The sequence below is a fragment of the Euleptes europaea genome, chromosome 8 (genome assembly GCF_029931775.1).
Source record: "Euleptes europaea isolate rEulEur1 chromosome 8, rEulEur1.hap1, whole genome shotgun sequence".
In the NCBI taxonomy this organism is placed as follows: Eukaryota; Metazoa; Chordata; class Lepidosauria; order Squamata; family Sphaerodactylidae; genus Euleptes; species Euleptes europaea.
In genome coordinates this window covers 96,732,107-96,750,164 of record NC_079319.1, presented here as the reverse complement: position 1 = coordinate 96,750,164, position 18,058 = coordinate 96,732,107, and positions in this window count along the sequence as shown.

The following is an 18,058-nucleotide window of genomic DNA, read 5'->3' as shown; positions in this document are numbered from 1 at the left end:
CCATCCCACTCCGACCCATCGTGAGCGCCATTGGTTCCCCAACATATGAATTAGCTAGATATTTGACATTCTCCTACAGGACCACATCGGAAAAACCACTTCTTACATCAATGATTCAACTCATTTCATCAACAAAATCAGTCCATTAAGACTCAATCCACAGGATATATTAGTCAGTTTTGATGTTGTATCCCTTTTTACCAAGGTTCCAGTAAAAGACACAATCTCATTGATTAACCAGATTTTTCCAGAAGATATAACAGCCTTATTTCACCATTGTTTGACAACAAGTTATTTCCTATGGGATAAAGAATTTTATGAACAGATTGATGGAGTAGCTATGGGAAGTCCTCTCGGTCCAGTAATAGCAAACTTTTACATGGAATATTTTGAAGACAGCTTTAGAATCGGCACCTTACAAACGTGGATGATACATTTACTATTTGGAGCCATGGTGAAGAAAAATTAATGGACTTTCTAAACCATCTCAATAATATCCATCCATTCAGTTTACCATGGAAAAAGAAATTGAGGGTAAACTCCCATTTCTTGATACCCTTGTCATCCGTAAAACAAACTTTCAGTTAGGTCACAAGGTCTACCGGAAACCAACTCACACAGATCGCTACTTACACAAAAACTCCAACCCCCCCACCCCCCCGACAGAAAAGAGGAATAATCAAAACATTAATGGACCGTGCAAGACGGATCTGTGAACCACAGTTTCTCAAGAAATTAATCATCTAAATCATGCACTGCTAGCAAACGGCTATTCCAGAAATGAAATCAGAAGGGCCATTAAACCAAACAAAAATCAGAAAACTCAGGAAAAACAGTCTCCCATAGGAAAGGTATTCTTGCCATTTATTAAAGGAGTCACTGATAGGATGGAGAAACTTTTGAAAAAACATAACCTACAAACAGTGTTTAAACCCACCAAGAAAATACAACAGATGCTACGATCAGCAAAAGACAAAAGAGACCCCCTCACCTCTGCAGGAGTATATCGTATACCTTGCAGCTGTGGACAAGTTTACATCGGGACCACAAAACGCAGCATACAAACAAGGATAAAAGAACATGAAAGATACTGCAGACTTGGCCAACCTGAGAAATCAGCAGTGGCTGAACATGGACTGACCCAAACAGGACACAGGGTCTTATTCCAAGACACTGAAAGACTGGACAATTCTACCAACTATTTTGTCAGATTGCACAGAGAAGCCATTGAAATTCATAAACATCAGCACAACTTTAACAGAAAAGAAGAGAGTTTAAGAATGAATAAGGCTTGGCTTCCTATCCTGAAAACCTCCAGACTAACAAAGACTACAGTCTACAATAGCCATGCGGATTAGCCTTGGATTCCACATGTTAACAGATCACTTCAGGACACAATGGTTCCACATTAACATACCACACCCTCATTAGCACATTATCTTGATTCTTACAGGACAATGATTTGCACATTACCTTTAATACTTTGCAGGACAATGACTCAGCTCAAACCCAACCCCTTTCTGACTATATATTACTCTTCCTACACACTTGACATGGAGAGACACTGTCCTTCAGTGTTACTCCTCTGAAGATGCCTGCCACAGCTGCTGGCGAAACGTCAGGAAAGAAAATACCAAGACCACGGTCACACAGCCCGGATAACCTACAAGAGCAGGCATAAACGTTTAAATTAATGAATGAATTAAATTTATCATTTTGTTCCAGAAGTTCCATGAATGATCCATTTCTAAGGTGACACAAGGTAAGTACGGCCGATGAAAAGAAGGGTGTCAGGAGAAGAAGTGTTGGTTTTTAAATGCTGACTTTCTCTACCACTTAAGGGAGACTCAAACCGTCTTACAATCACCTTCCCTTCCCCTCCCCACAACAGACACCCTGTGAGGTGGGGCTAAGAGAGCTGTAACAGAGCTGTAACTTGCCCAAGGTCCCCCAGATGGCTTCCTGTGGAGGAGTGGGGAAACAAATCCAGTTCACCAGATTAGCCTCCGCTGTTTATGTGGAGGAGTGGGGAATCAAACCTAGTACTCCAGATTAGAGTCCACCACTCCAAGCCACCGCTCTTAACCACTACACCACACTAGCCAGTGGTCAAGGGATATTTTTCCTCAGACCAACATGTGTACTTCTACCGTACCTAGATTTTATTTTTTTTGTAGCATGGGGATCTTTATTTTGGAAGACTCTGCTGTATTTCTTGTAATCTGCCAGAAGTACCTCACATTAACCTTGAGAACAAAGATGCCACAGAGGAGGTGGTTTTCAAACTTCCTGTTGCCAGGGAATGCTTTTGACCACTTTGTTTTTACCACCCCTGCATGTTACAAAAAAGTATGGGGTGCACAGCAGAACCTCACCTTGTTCTACATTCCAAACTGCCAGAGGAAAGGGGGAGCCAAGAAAGAAAGGAGCCACACGCAGAAGTCCTAGCACCTGTGGAAATGCTGTGCTGGATCCAATCCACAGTCTGAGACTAAAATAAGATTTTAAATTCAATCATATCAGTTCAGAATTGGTTTGACTAGGGCATGAACAATGCAGTATCTATATAGATATTCAGGATTGCTTGGGATTTAGTTGTTAGGAAGTTAGGAAATGCTACAAAACTATTTGAAGTGAACCTATTTTATCCCTTATGCCAGCATTAAAAAATTCAAATGGCAATCTAAATGATATTAGTAATTGCCAGAGTATTAAAAGAGCAACACAAATGAATAAAAATAAACTCTTAGAAGTGGGGGACCCACAAGACTTATGGGTGGTATCTAATTTCCTCCTTCTCCACTATTTCCTCCCCCCTTCCCTAAAAGTCCCTGTGATGAACAAAGGGTCCATCTTTGAGAGAAGCTCAGGTCGTTTATTCATGGCGGTTTGTGGCAGTTTCCATGCTGTGTTGTTGCGCGGCTAATTTTTTATCATTCATGGCTGTTTTGGATTTGAGCACAAAATTCGCTTCATCCCCACATCATCTGAAACCTGTTTTGCCGCAATCTTGGATTTTGCTCTGCCCTTTCTGTTGCAGAGTTCCATGAAAAACTGGATTCGGATAAATTCTCCCCGCCCATGCTGGCAAATGTCTCCTCCCTCTCCAACGACTCCCCACCCAGGCAAACGGCGATTGGACAAGGAGATTTTTGTGCTCCAACAAGAAGCCCACCCCCTTTCCTGCACTTAATCTGTAGTCTTCATCTAAAAGACAGAGACAGAGCAAAGCTGTCTCACTTGCAGTACAACTCTACCACAGATATGCTTTTCTAAGCCCATAGATTTAGAAGGGTATAACTTGTTTTAGGCTTGCTAAAACCATGAGTGTACTTTTTCAAGAAAGAATGAACCAGGAAGGAAGCAGCCGGTGCGATCCTGTGTGTGTGCTGGGGGGGGGGGGGGGAGAGCCTGGAAGGAAACGACCGGTGCAATCCCGAATTGCTACACAGACTAGTAGCAGGGCAAACTGGTGGGGTATGTTTTACCAAGAACCCACTAAACTAGTCAGAAATCCATAGTTGTGGGGGGAGGGAATGGATGGGACACACAGGAAAGCATTGGGAGGGAGAGGGTCCAGGTTCCACAGAGTGGCTGACAAACAATGCCGCGGTGTTGCCCCATAGGAGGACGCTCCCGGCAAAAAGGGTTGGAATGGCGGGTCTGTGTTTTTAAAAGGGCAACCAGGGAGCCAGAAGCAGGGCACCCCCGGCAAGATCCGCGTACACTGAAGCTTCCCGGCTCCCACACACACACAGAGGATCGTGCCGGCCACTTCTTTCCCAGCTCCCCCCACAACACACAACACAGGATTGCGCTGGCCGCTTCCTTCCCTGCTCCCTCCCACCATCTGTGGGGAAGCCCACCATTGGAGCCCCCCCCCTCCCCAACCTTGTAAAATAATAGAACAATGGAAATCTTGGGAAAGGAGGAGAGCAATGTTTGATTCCACTTTGCTACCAGGAAGCAATGCTCCTTCAGTCCAGGTTGGAACATGGAGGATTTTTTCTTTTCTTTTTTGCCCTCTTCTGGGCATGTGAACTGCCCAAGGTAATCCGATGAGCGGAGTTGTGATGGAGGTGGTGTCAGGCCTGTATCTCAGTTGCTTTAGTTTCCTTGCTCACTGGTCAGACTCAACAGCTCAAGGATTGTTATGCATACCAAACGGCCTTTGAAGCTGTGTGAACCACAGTACTGTTTGTGTTCTGTAATCTCTTACGTGTTTGCATGCTTTTATATTACCAAGTTCAAGCCAGCAAAAGCCATTGCTGTCACCTTTTCTTCATGCTCTGTAATCCTATTTAGACCAAGTAAAACCAGCTTCTTTTGGACCTGACTGTCTCTGATGTGGTTTTTGGTTCTGATTTAGGCCAAGGGCTTACAGGTGGGGGCGAGCATCAACAGTGAGCTTGTCAGCAGGGGGAGAGCTGAAACACGGGATAGACCCAACCACTGTCGAATAATGTTGGCTTTGTTTCCATGAATAACCCAAACAACATTGGGCTTAACGGATTTGATTCACGTCCATGAATAACCTTTTAAATTCACTTTTTCCCGCTTCGCCGCAAGAGAGCAGCAAACTCGTGCGTGAATAATTGGCCTCAGAGAAAGGGAGCGGTCAGAGCTAAGGAGTTCACTCTCTCAGTCCTGAAGAAAAGAACTGGATTCTGGTTTTGGTAACCTGCGTGTTCAGAAGCCGTGTTTGACCCTGGGAACCAGAGGGTTCAGATTTGCCTAAGCTGGTGTAAAACAAATCCTGTGGAGTGACAGGCAGAGATTGGAAGGAAAGGGACCCTTTCTCAGGTCACTGGAAGGGAATAGGCTCTGAGAAGATATTCCAAATACAGGGTGTTGTTAAGGGATTACTGCCAGTGGAGAGGAGTATACCTATAGTGAGAACTGGAAGAGAGATTTGAGGAGAAATATCCATACTTCTGTGTTCTCTGGGGAAGAGAGTTTGTTTAATCTTTACCTTTCCTGATAGCTAGGCAGCAGAGTCCAAATAGGAACATCTATGAGAAGTTCTGGGAACTGAAAGGAATTTGGAAACTTAAGAATGGTAATTCTGTACCATCTAAGCCATCTAAGATCAGGCCTTCTCTGAAGTGAAACTCATAAAACAGCTCTGGTTCTATGCTTTTCATACATACAGTTTCCCCTCCAAATCCATCCCTTGTACAGTGTTCAATAAATCTGTTTCTTTAATGTTAACTTGAAAAAGCCTCTGGTGTCTCATTTCTACTGAGGTAAAATAAGTAAAGGGACTAAGGAGAAAAATTACAGCGCCAATCAAACATTTTGGAAAGCAGTCTCTCTCTCCCTCAGCACACACATTGGGGGGAGGGTCATGATAGTCCCTATAGCCTTTGGACCTTTTATGCATGGCTGTTTCCCTCACAGTCACACTCCCAACTACTTCAGGGCTTTGTTTTGATTATGCGTGCATTTCCCGACCTTCAGAGGTTGCCTAGCTCTCCCTGCAATTTTCTGTGTGTTTTCTGGATGCTGGCTACAGTTTCTATAATTTTGATGCTTTAACTCCTCCATTATTATTATTATTATTATTTTTAAGATTTCACATTGTTCTGCAAATTTAGGGCTTTTTTCCAGGTTTGTAGAAAAACCTGTCTTGCCTGTTCATGGCTCCAGTCTTTGTATTTAAACATCCACTGGTTTGGCCATGTAGAAAATGAGATAGGTTGATTGTTTTCTTTTGGTGTTTCATGTTTCCACGAAACTTAAGGTACACAGAATAAAATTCACCAATTCACATTTGAAATATACACAATTTAATGAATATTTTCCTCTACTATTTACTATTTGTATTTGATCCACTTGTGCTCATCATGGATTATTATGAAATTCATAAACATCAGCACAACTTTAACAGAAAAGAAGAGAGTTTAAGAATGAATAAGGCTTGGCTTCCTGTCCTGAAAACCTCCAGACTAACAAAGACTACAGTCCACAATAGCCATGCGGATTAACTTTGAATAACAGATCCCTTCAGGATACAGTGGTTCCACATTAACATACCACACCCTCATTAGCACATTATCTTGATACTTACAGGACAATGATTAGCACATTACCTTCAATACTTTGCAGGACAATGACTCAGCTCAAACCCAACCCCCTTTTGACAATATATTGCTCTTCCTACACACTTGATACTGAGAGACACTGTCCTTCGGTGTTACTCCTCTGAAGATGCCTGCCACAGCTGTGGGCGAAATGTCAGGAAAGAAAATACCAAGACCACGGTCACACAACCCGGATAATCTACAAGAACCGGAAAAAAAATACTTCTTGCCATTTGTTTGCAGTTGTGATTTCAATTTTGTAAGCAAGCAGTGCCCACTTGGAAACTGTATATTGTATTCCCCAGAACATCAGACATTCTATTTCTTAAATGCTTCCAAATATGTATTTCTAAAGTGCTTCCAATAGATTTAGAGACCAGGATATTTACATTTAAATTGACAGAGAAGTCCCTGATCCTTATTTCTATTGAGTTTTACTGTGTTACATATTTTTCATGTTTGGAACAGATTCTTGTCATATTATTCCCTGCCCCTTAAGTATAGTACATGATCTTATATACACGTAAATTTACTGCATTATATGTTATAAATCCATATGAGACCCTATCAATTAATCAATTAATATCCTCCAAAATGTCCTATCATTAAAAGCCACGCTCAGGTCTTGCAAACTGAGGTCCCTGGCTTCCCTGATCGAGTCAGCCCATCTCATGTCGTTTCCTCCTCTTTTGCTGCTGCTGTCAACTTTTCCTAGCATTATTGTCTTTTCCAGTGAGTCTTGTCTTCTCATAATGGGACCGAATTACGATAGCCTCAGTTTGGTCATTTTAGCTTCTAGGGAGAGTTCAGGATGATTTGATCTAGAACCCACTTATTTGTCTTTTGGGCAATCCACAGTATCCATAAAACTCTCCTTCAACACCACCTTTCAAATGATTCAACTTCTTTCTGTCTTCCTTCTTCACTGTCCAACTTTCACACCCATACAAAGCAATCGGAAAACTGTAGCATGAAATCTTGATCTTGGTCACCAGCGACTCATCCTTACACTTACGGATTTTTTCTAGCTCCCTCATGGCTGCCCTTCCCAGTTTCAAATCTACTTATGAGTCTTGGTTTAAGCCACTCTTTTGGTTGATTACTGAACCAAGGAACACTGTCTGGGACAGACACCCAGTCCAGACATCCTTCCTTGCCCACCAGATGCTGTGTGGCTGCCTCAACAGACGAGGAGCATCAAAACGTCCAGGGAAGGACCAAAGCCCTGCTTGATGAAGGAGGAGGGGATCAGACTCACTGGCACAAGGCAGCCCAGTGGGTTCCAGGATGGGCAAGGAGGGGCAGTGATGGCGTCTCCTCTGCTGTCATCATCAAGGGTAGCTGGCAGCAGAGACACAGAGGAAATGCCAGCGCTATGGGAGGAACTCTGCCAGGACCCAGAGTTGTCAGGGGAGAAAGCGATCCCCAAGGGAAGCCTTGAGGTTGGGCCAGATTGATCCACCTCTGTGACCCAGAGAAGCAGTCAGGAGATGGGCCAGGACAGGGCTGGACAGGTGAATGGCCGAAGCCTAGCGAAGACAGTTGTTAAAGACCGTTTTTCCTGGTGCGGCATCGCTGTTTTCTATGGGGCTTCCTCCCCCTATTTTTGAATTTTTAGTTTAATTTCTTCTTTTCTTTTGAGGAGCAGCTATACATCCTTTTATTACACTCCTCTGACCAAAGGTCTTGAGCAAAGTCAAAACAGACAAGATAAATACAAAACAGTAAACATTAAAATAAAGCATGGTGAATTAAACCCATCTCTGGGGTGTAAGGATGCACATTCTTTTAAAGTACACAGAATTCTCCACTATTCTGCCTAGCATAACTAAAAAAAACCCTGAGTGTTGTTACATTAATAGGCAACATTTGGGGAAGACCCTGGCCTCTATGCCCTGTTGTGGCCCTGCGAAGAAGCTGCTTGGCCACCATGTGAGGCAGGATGCTGGACTAGGTGGAAAACTGCTCTGACCCAGCAGGGCTCTTCTTTTGTTCTTTGTTCTTATTGCTTGGCTATAGGCACTGAACCTCATAACATGGCTGGTGGCACAGAAATAGGTATCACAGTGAATTCGTTTTGGTTTTACTTTTTAAAAATTTTACTTCATTTGTTCCCCACCTTTCTCCCCAATGGGGACCCAAGGCAGCTTACATCATTCTCCTCTCATTCATTTTATCCTCACAACAACCCTGTGGGGTAGGTTAGGCTGCAAGAGTGTGACTGGCCCAAGGTCAGCCAGTGAGCTCCCGCAACACAAGTGAGAATTCAAACCCAGGTCTCCCAAATACTAGTCTGACAGTCCTAACCACTATACCACACTGGCTCTATATAGTTTTCTGGATAAGGAGATCTTTACGCATCTTTTTGGTAATATATCCATGGGTGACCAAAGAGTTGATAGGCTGTGTGGAATCCTTTCATTAAATTGATGGTAAAAAAGAGGGAAATCTTAGTGAGAATTCTTGAGAGATTCCTTACGATTTTTCCGATGTGCTGAAGTATGCCAGTGGGTTAAATGGTAGCTATTCAGAAAACATCAGCTAATAAAGATAAGCAATGAAGAGAGCTTGAATCTTTCAGTAACATACAGTGCATGTAACGCACTGAAAAGAACTGTGTATGGATGGTTTCACATGTGTGTGTGTTAAGTGCCGTCAAGTCACTTCCGACTCATGGCGACCCTATGAATGAAAGTCCTCACATATCCTAGGGCAAAATGAAATAAAATCTGCAAAAGCATTACCTTAAAAATTTTTAACCCCTATTTGTGCCAAAAGAAACTAGCTTTTTTTTTTTATTTGTACTGACATGCAAATATATTGTGATATTAAAATGAAACATAATATTACAGCAATGTTGCTTTGCTTCTGTAATACAGTACTCTATAAATGCTCTGTTATTTTGTATTACATGATGGTGGTAGTTCAGAATTACACCTACTCAGATTATACTTGGCTCATTATCCCTGCATTCTTTCCTATGTGCCCACATGGACAAGGAACATTACACAGAGTTTGTGGTTTTTACTTGTAAATTGCTACTGAATTTTTTTAAAGAGAATCATAAATACTTTAAAGCAAAGTAGAATCATAAATACTTTAAAGCAAAGTAGGCTTCCATGTTTGCTGTTGGACTGAGGGGGAAGGGCGGGTTCTGCTGAGCTCCATCCGTTATGGGTGGGGAAGAAGGGAGGAGCCAATGAGGGGGCGCGCATCGAAGCAAAGGAAGTTGCTTTCTCCCTGCAGTCTGAAAGCCCAATTTTTAACAATAATATCTAACACTTTCAACAGACTCAAATGTTTCACAAATATCTCTGTAATTCCTGCAATACCTTGTAAGATATGTCTGTATTATTCTGCCCACTTTGCAGAGGAGTGGCTTGTCTAGTGAATTCCTAGTAGTCGAGAGGTCTGAAATGAGGATTTCCTGGTTCATAAGATTAGTCCCTTAGCCACTATGCTACATTAGCTCTACTCTAGCTTTACTCATATCACTGGTGAATAGTGAAAGAGCAATCTACCCAGCACAGCTGCCACAACCGTCATTTCAATAAGGCTTGTGTGGACCCCACCCCTCAAACAAAAACTGATTACTATTTATTGCACAACAGTCATGATTACTGAGCACTCCTCATCCAATATACCAATGCAAGATTTTCCACCAATTTGAAATGGATTATATCCTAAGAACAGTCATGCTTAGATGTTTATAAAGTGCACCAGAATGTCAAATTCCATAAAGTGCTAGTAAGCACTGGTGGGTGTAGGGGAGAGAAGGAACTACACTCCTAATTCACTGTAGATATGACTGCTAATTTTATAGCTTTGAAAGAAATCTGCTACGGGAACCAAGATTTTCATTTTATGAGCTTTCAAGAGTCATGAAGGGAACTTTAACTCTCAAAAGCTAATGCCCTGAAATTTTGTTGATCTCTTAAGACCTGCTCTAGGGTTGCCAGCTCCAGGTTGGGAAATACCTGGAGATATTGGGGGTGGAGCCTGAGGAGGGTGGGGTTTGGAGAGGGGAGGAACTTCAATGCCATAGAGACCAATTGCCAAAGTGTCCATCTTCTCCAGGGGAACTGATCTCTGTCGGCTGGAGATCAGCTGTAATAGCGGGATATCTCCAGCCACCACCCTGAGGTTGGCAACACTACCTACTGCAGTTGTATCTAGCCATTCTGCCGCCATCCAACATGGCTACCCTATGAACCTCCCTAAAGCTTGTGGGGTTTTTTGTTATTGCTGTGATCTGCCTTGGGCATATCTTTATTGAAAAAAGAGCATATGACTCTTCAGAAAGAAAATCCAGCCAAAATTTTTAAAAAATCAGTCTCATTGTTTTCAGTGAGAGAGATAACAGGGCAATTCTGTGCAGAGGTACATCAGTCTAAGCCCACTGAAATCACTGGGGTTTAGAGAGTGCTTCACTTTTGCTGGGTTATGCCTATGCATTGACCACTTCTGCCTCAAATTCTTTACATCCCATTCTTCACCAGGGCTTTCTTGTTCTATTAAACAAAGACAGACAAAGAGTAGGTATGAGTAGGGCTGCCGATATGGTTCGTTCCGAACCGAAAAACAGCCGAATTTCCCCTGATTCGGCGGTTTTTAGTTCGGATGAAACCGAACTCAAAAAAGGCGGGGAAACGGGGAGCTGAATTCAGCGAATTCGGGGTGTTCGGCGAATAATCGGGGTGTTCGGCGCAGCAGCATAACCGTCAGTTAATAAGCAGCATTCTCCTGCAGCCAATCGGTGGCCATGCTGGGTCTTCTTCTGGCCAATCAGTTTGAGCGATTGAGTGCATGAGCCCAGCTGCTGCGCGGCCCGGGAAAAGAAAGAGAGAGTATCTGTTTGTGTGTGAGAGAGAAATTCCCGTGGGGGGTGCTTGTGCACATTCACTCCTTTCCGTGGCTGCAGGGGGCGCATTCTTGGGGGTAGAGACCCCAAACTTTCAGCGGAACTTCAAAGGACCCTTCTTGCGAGACCCCCCAAGTTGTGTAAACATTGGGTCAGGGGGTCCCGAGATATGGGGTCCCCCCTTTTCCCTATTGGGATGAATGGGATCAGCAAATTCAAGGCAAAACCTCCCGTGATTAAACGGAATCATATTGGATTATCCAGTCCTCCCAGCCCCTCCTGATGGAACAGAAGACATCCACAGTAAGACCCCTTTTGGGGCTTTAATCTATAATTTTTCTCCTGTGTGTTTGTGTGGGGGGGAAGCATAGTCTGTATGTGTGTGGGGAGGGAGCAGTTTCTGTGGGTGGGGGGGAAGCCAAAGGGGGCTTTCATCCGTTTTGTCTGGGGGGGGCCCCCCTCGAGTCTCTCTCTCCCTGGTTTGAGGGGGGGCTTCAGTTGTGTGTCCTCAGGTTTCCCTTCATAAGATTGGTTAGGTCTATTTTGATGCTTGCTCAAAAATTGTTTTCAAATTGTGACTTAAAGAATGCATTTGCCTGGTCCCCAGTCCGATGCAAAAGGGGAAATTCCACCCCCTCCTGCTCCTGATGCTTAGCTAGCATGCCTCCGTCCCTTTCCATGGTTTGCAAACTCCCAGGCGTCAGGTGTTGCTTTGCATGGTTGTGTTGCTTTGCATGGTTTGCAAACTTCTTCTGTCCCTTTCCATGGTTTGCAAACTCCCAGGCGTCAGGTGTTGCTTTGCATGGTTGCAAACATGATGGTTTGCATGGTTGTGTTGCTTTGCATGGTTTGCAAACTTCTTTGCACCTGCCACGCCCTTGCTTCCCGCAGCTCAGCTGTTTGTCGGGGCTGGGAGCTTTGAGTGGGCAGCAAGCTCTGCTAATTGCAAATGCACATTAAGGAGGGGGACCCCTTTCGGGGCCCATATCTCAGCCCCCGCTGATCCAACCATTACAAAACATGGGGGTTATTGCAAGAAGGGTCCTTTGAAGCTATGCTGAAAGTTTGGGACCTCTACCCCCAAAAATGCCCCCCGGAGCCATGGAAAGGTGCGGTTGTGATTTTAATGGCTGTATTCGGCCGAATTTTTCCCCGAACTCTGGACCTCATGCCGAATTGCACGGACTCAAAGCGGGGGAGTTCGGACTTCGGCATTTCCCGAATAAAAACGGGCCGAATTTTGCCAAATCCGAATTTTACCGAATTTTTTTTTCAACAGCCCTAGGTACGAGAGAAAGAAAAAGTGGCAGGGTTCTGATTTGTTTCTAATTACTTCTTCAGAGTTATTTTTACCAACACCAACTCAATTTGATGACAGGCATCAGTAACTCTCCTACTATACATTAGTTTTCATTGAAAGCTAAGGATGGGAAGTCTTCAAGCCACTGAACTACACTTGGGAGCTGATTCATATACCATACTCTGTATTTCAATGACAAAATAGAGGTATCTTAAGCCTCTGTTCTGAATGTTTTTCACTGTCAAAGCCAGGAATTTTCAATAGGGTGAGGATAAACACATCAGCAAAGAGGACTTACCATACACTTCCCTAGTCTGATTTCTAGGAAGTATTCTAGAGAGATATAAAGGTTCCCTGAAATTAACTGCCACAATGCAACCACAGTATTGTCTGCTAACCAGTGTTCCTTTGAAGGGAGTGGCAAAATTATGACTGTCGTAACTCTAACTCATGTCAACTTCTAATCTATTCCCACTTGCTAGCTAGTCATGCATGTGATTGTTGATCTGTTCAGGACTTTCGCTAACAGTTTCGTTTGCTTGAAACTCCCTTATTCAAGAGACAGAATTAACTCGAAAGGTGCTATCTAAAGACAGAACCCCATGTGCCCTCTGCTGGTCCTGATGCAACTCAAAGATTATTTGTTTTAGCTATGGCCATGGATTGTGTCTGAATCCCCAAATCAGAAGATAAACCCAAAATGTCAATTAAATGTCTCATGTCAATTAAAACACAAGCATTAAAATTACCACACAAGTTCACAGAAACTACTTGCCATACTTCAAAATGGCAGCACCCCAGTCTTTTAAATTCTGATGCAACCCAAGAGACATCAATGGGAGCTAGACTCCTTATTTTTGACTGTTCAAAGCTCCTCTGAATCTGTATTGTTTCAGAGAAGCCTGAATGGTTCTTTAGACTGTCAAAAGGCAGGTAGTTATACCCTACTGATGACAGGTTGTTGCAAAACCTTTTTGTAAAGCATGTCAATTCCTTCTCCTCTTCCTGTAGCCTGCCTTTGATTCTATTACATTTACCCAGTATATCAGCACATTCTTATATTTTGATTTAAGTGCATTAGGAAGTCCTTGGAAAGAGCTTGCTTATTTAAATAAATTGCTAAGAAACAATAGAGAGGGGAGACATTTTCAACTTAAAATGCATCTGACTGCATACCTTGATCTCAAATATTTGAAGTTACCTTTTATGCTGTATTCTCATACAAAAAAAAAAAAAGTCCGAACAGAACTGTTAGCAGAATTGTGCAAAATGCCCCTTTGATCTGCACTGCCTTGAAATGAGAACCCATGTTGCTTCTTTTGCTGTTATGAGCCGTGTTATGAAAACACAGCAATGGAGCATTCTGGAAGGATCGGGGGAAGCAGAATGGGTTCCCAGAATGCACAGTCGTAACGTCTGAAAAGAGCTAGTGGTTCTCTTTGTGTGCATTCCCCGGGACTAACTCCCTTTTCTTCAGCTGATTTTCAATTTTAATTTCCATCATGACTCTTGTCAAATTTCTTGTACTTCCTCCCTGTCACCTTAAGAAAAAGGCTCTAAGTCAGGGTTCCCTCAACATGATGCCTGTGGGTGCGGATGTGCCCGCCAGCACTTCCCCTGGTACCTGCCCAGCTTTTCAGAAGGTGGGTGGCACCACTGCAAGGCAGGGATTGTTGTTGGCTTCTCTCATTCACATAAAAGCATTTTCTATGGCTGCAATAGCAGCCACAACCACTGGAGGATCAGGACTGGTAAACGCCCAGGCTTTCCTTAGTCAGTATGTGGCTTTATTCCTTACTCAGGCTTTCCTTAGTTTCCTTTTAATCCCCCCTCTCTTCTCCCTCTGGCCTTCCTTCCCCTTTTTTAAATTTCCCTTTCTCTCCATCCCCCTCCAGACTTTTCTTCCTTTATTTTTATTCCCCTTCTACAATTCTTTAGCAAAGTGAGGAAGATGGTATTGTGGAACCCTAATAAGGACAGCCATTTTGGGGTCGTCCTCAACATTTTAAAAGGTGCCGCTCAAAAAGAGCGGGCACCCTGGTTCTAAGCATGTTAATCCTCTTAACCTCATAGCTCCTCAATACATTCATCATCATACATCTCTAGGTCACACTTTCCCACATAATCAGTTAATCACCCCTTAACTGCTTTCTCCCAAACCCCTGAGATGTCAGTCACATTGCTCCATATGTTCATAATCTGTCAAAAGAAAAGAAAAGTGATGACCATTTATAGGTGGTTTGGAGGCAATGTTTTGAAGATGCATTGACTTCTCTCCCCTCTAATAAGGGATCTAGAAGCAGTGGTGGAGAGATGGCCACAGAGAGAACAAGACTGTGCAAGCCAGAATGTCTGGCATCATCTTCAAGGACACAGCGCACAGCACATGACCAGTGCGCATCAACTATGATGGCGCATAGGTATTTATGCAGCTGCTTGTCTTAGTGATATAAATTGAAGCAGTGATCAGAAAAGATGTGCGCCCTGTTTCTGTGGAGAAAAGTTACCTTCCAAAATTGACACAATGCTAATTTATTTTGCATTCAGGCATTAGGTACTGGGGTACAAAAACTAAATTGTGACTCAGCAATAACAGACCTTATGGGTTAATGGGTTGATACTGTTCCCAGCTGTTCTGCACAACTGCTGCAATCATAATTTGCCATGTTTGACCATTCAGCCATCTGCCCAACATATTACGTTACAACAGTCAGATGCAGACATTGTCATGGAATGAAATTGTCATTTTATTAATTACCCTTTAATTAGTTGACACATGCAGTATTTTAGCCATAATTGGCCTGAGATGCAATACTTACAGGGATGGAATGAGATTGTGAGCTTGCTTGTCATGAATAACAATTATGTCTTTGACAAAGCAATCTCATTATAAAGATGTACTGAACATGATGAACCCCTGCTTTGCACAGGATAATACGCAGCTAAATGCTGACATTTATAAGCATATATAAATGCTGATACCCCTTACAGTTGTGTGATGTGTACATAATTAATTAAGGGAATTGGATTCTGCCAACTGGATTCTGATTTTAAATGTGTCACCTACTTTTTTACCATTTCAACCTGCTCACTGTTAAGAAACAAACATTAGAATTTTTACAAAAGACAGCACATTAAATTAACTGATCCTCAGTTTCCTGTACTGGATGGGGAAAAAATAACACCTAACTGTGAAATTTATTTTATTGATGAAACTTGATGTTCACCAAGTAGTATAAACAAGAAAGTCAGTCTATAGTCACAAAATGCTACATTTGATATTATTCTGATTGTACAGCAGCAGCAACACAAATACACTCCAAAATTTGGAACTAATGGACACACGACCATTACGGGGACTTGCAGCATGATGCCAGCTGTGAGTTCCTCATGGGAATTCAGTTCTGAAGCACCAAACAGGGGCCCTGAATGCTTGCACGCGCAGCCTTCCCACAGGGAAAATATTGCCCCAGGGCTGTTTCAGGTTGGGAAAATGTCTTGGGAGAAGGCTGAAGACCCTCCTCTTCCTCCCACACTGTGGTCCCATTCTGAATACCCCATACAGAGTACATTGTATGAGTAGGAGGAATTACTATTAATCACGGCAGTTGGGTCTTTCCTTTCCTGTACAGGCCTCTGCTAGCATAATTAAACCAGTAAAAAGCATTCCAGGACAGAGCTGCTCAATGGGATCCTGGGAGCTGTGCTGGGCCCCAAAAGACCCCAGACTTCAAGCCTATGCCCCATATAGAATTGCCAGGTCCCTCTTTGCCAGCGGTGGGAGGTTTTGGGGGCAAATCCTGAGGAGGGCGGGGTTTGGGGAGGGAAGGGACTTCGATGCCATAGAGTCCAATTGCCAAAGCGGCCATTTTCTCCAGGTGAACCAATCTCTGTCGCTGCAGATCAGTTGTAATAGCAGATCTCTAGCTAGTACCTGGAGGTTGGTAATCCTATGCATATACCTAAATGGAACCATGCCCAGCCTACTCCACCAGCATAGTGATTACTGGAACTAAACCATTATAGAATCATAGAGTTGGAAGGGACCACCAGGGTCATCAAGTCCAACCCCCTACACAATGCAGGACATTCACAACTACCTCCCCCCCACACACACACCTAGTGACCAGAAGATGGCCAAGATGCCCTCCCTCTTATCATCTGCCTAAGGTCACAGAATCAGCATTGCTGACAGATGGCCATCTAACCTCTTCTTAAAAACCTCCAGGGAAGGAGAGCTTACCACCTCCCGAAGAAGCCTGTTCCACTGAGGAACCGCTCTAACTGTTAGAAAATTCTTCCTATTGTTTACAGAAACTCTTTTGATTTAATTTCAATCCCTTGACAGTGGCCAGGGAGGGACCTGGCTCCCCTATCAGGTAAAGAAGGATTTCCCCCGTCAGATAAAACTCATCAGAGCGCCTGGTTGACTTTACCCTTCCGTAACATATAACTTCGGCTTGCTTGTTCTATAATCCAAGGCTCTTGGCTGTGTGGATATATTTCTGAGGTGCACTATTGTCTGCCTGCGGAAAACTCAGTCTGGATTTTCTACATTGATCAGGGTGACGGCAGCAGACCATCCCACTCTGGATATTAAGACAACGACCTTTTTGAATCCTTAAATTTTAAATTCCTATTATCAATGTCAAGCATAGGCAGCCATGGGGAGAATCAACAACTGCCTTGTTATGAGCTGACATCAGTAAACACATATTTTTTCCCTTTGTTTGGCATAATTTGAAATAATTCTTGTGAATTAGGTAGCAAGGTGCCTGCTGCCCTCTGCACTTATTTTCCTTAAACTGGTTTTATTGCTGTGGTGGTTAGAGGGCTGCTTTTAAACAGTATACACTAAAGAATAGAACTACCAATAAGAAAACCAAAATGTTTTCCCTTTCAGATATGGTGTGTTTTTTAAGAGTTAAATTTTATGTTTGTGCCTTATCACAAAACCATCTCTCCTACCGTTTGATCATAAAATTCAGATAAAAACCCACTGTAGTACTTTTCCAAACTGCTACGAAACTGCATGCTTATTCCTTCCTTCTCATAATCAGGCAGCCCACTGTTTGGGGGGAAATTCCATATGCTCTGCTGAGTCTAGATTACACAGGTCATACTGAGTATTGTTGCTTTCATTGCTTCAGGCCAGAAGGCTGAAGAAAACATTGGAGTTATTTCCTAAAACAATTTGTGACTTTCCCCTTCTAAGGCATACTGAACAGTATCAAAGTTCAACCACATTCAGAAATAATAATAAAACCTGCTGTTCAGCTGCAAGATGGAAGAATGTCTCCTGCGCTCTTCTTCCTTCCTTTTCATTACTTGTGACTTCCCTGTTTCCTGGTGCATGAAAGTGACAGGTATGGCAACTGCAGCTCTGTTTAAAAACTGAACTGCCAAACCATTAAGTGTGACATTACAATATGTACGGGGTGAGCTCTCTGAACTTGTACTGGAAAATGAAAGTCAAATTAATCCCCGGGATAACATCTTGTCTGTCACTACAGTTATACAAAAGATTAGATTGGCCCACTTTTCAATATCGGACTTGAAAGAATCTCGGTTTGTTTCTAACAAGTCATTGTATGGTGTTCTGTAATTGGATGCATTCAATTATATCCATATTTATCTTCCTTTGTACAATGATATTAGAAATTAGCAAACAGCCCACCAACGCAGCAAGCTACTTTTTATTTTCCATTCTCCCATAAAAGCCTCCTTCTCCATCACTGACCTCTGCTCCTGCCTGGCCTCTCTCGGTGCCTTCGGCTGGCCCAGCTGAATGTCACCGTGTGCACTGGGCTGGAA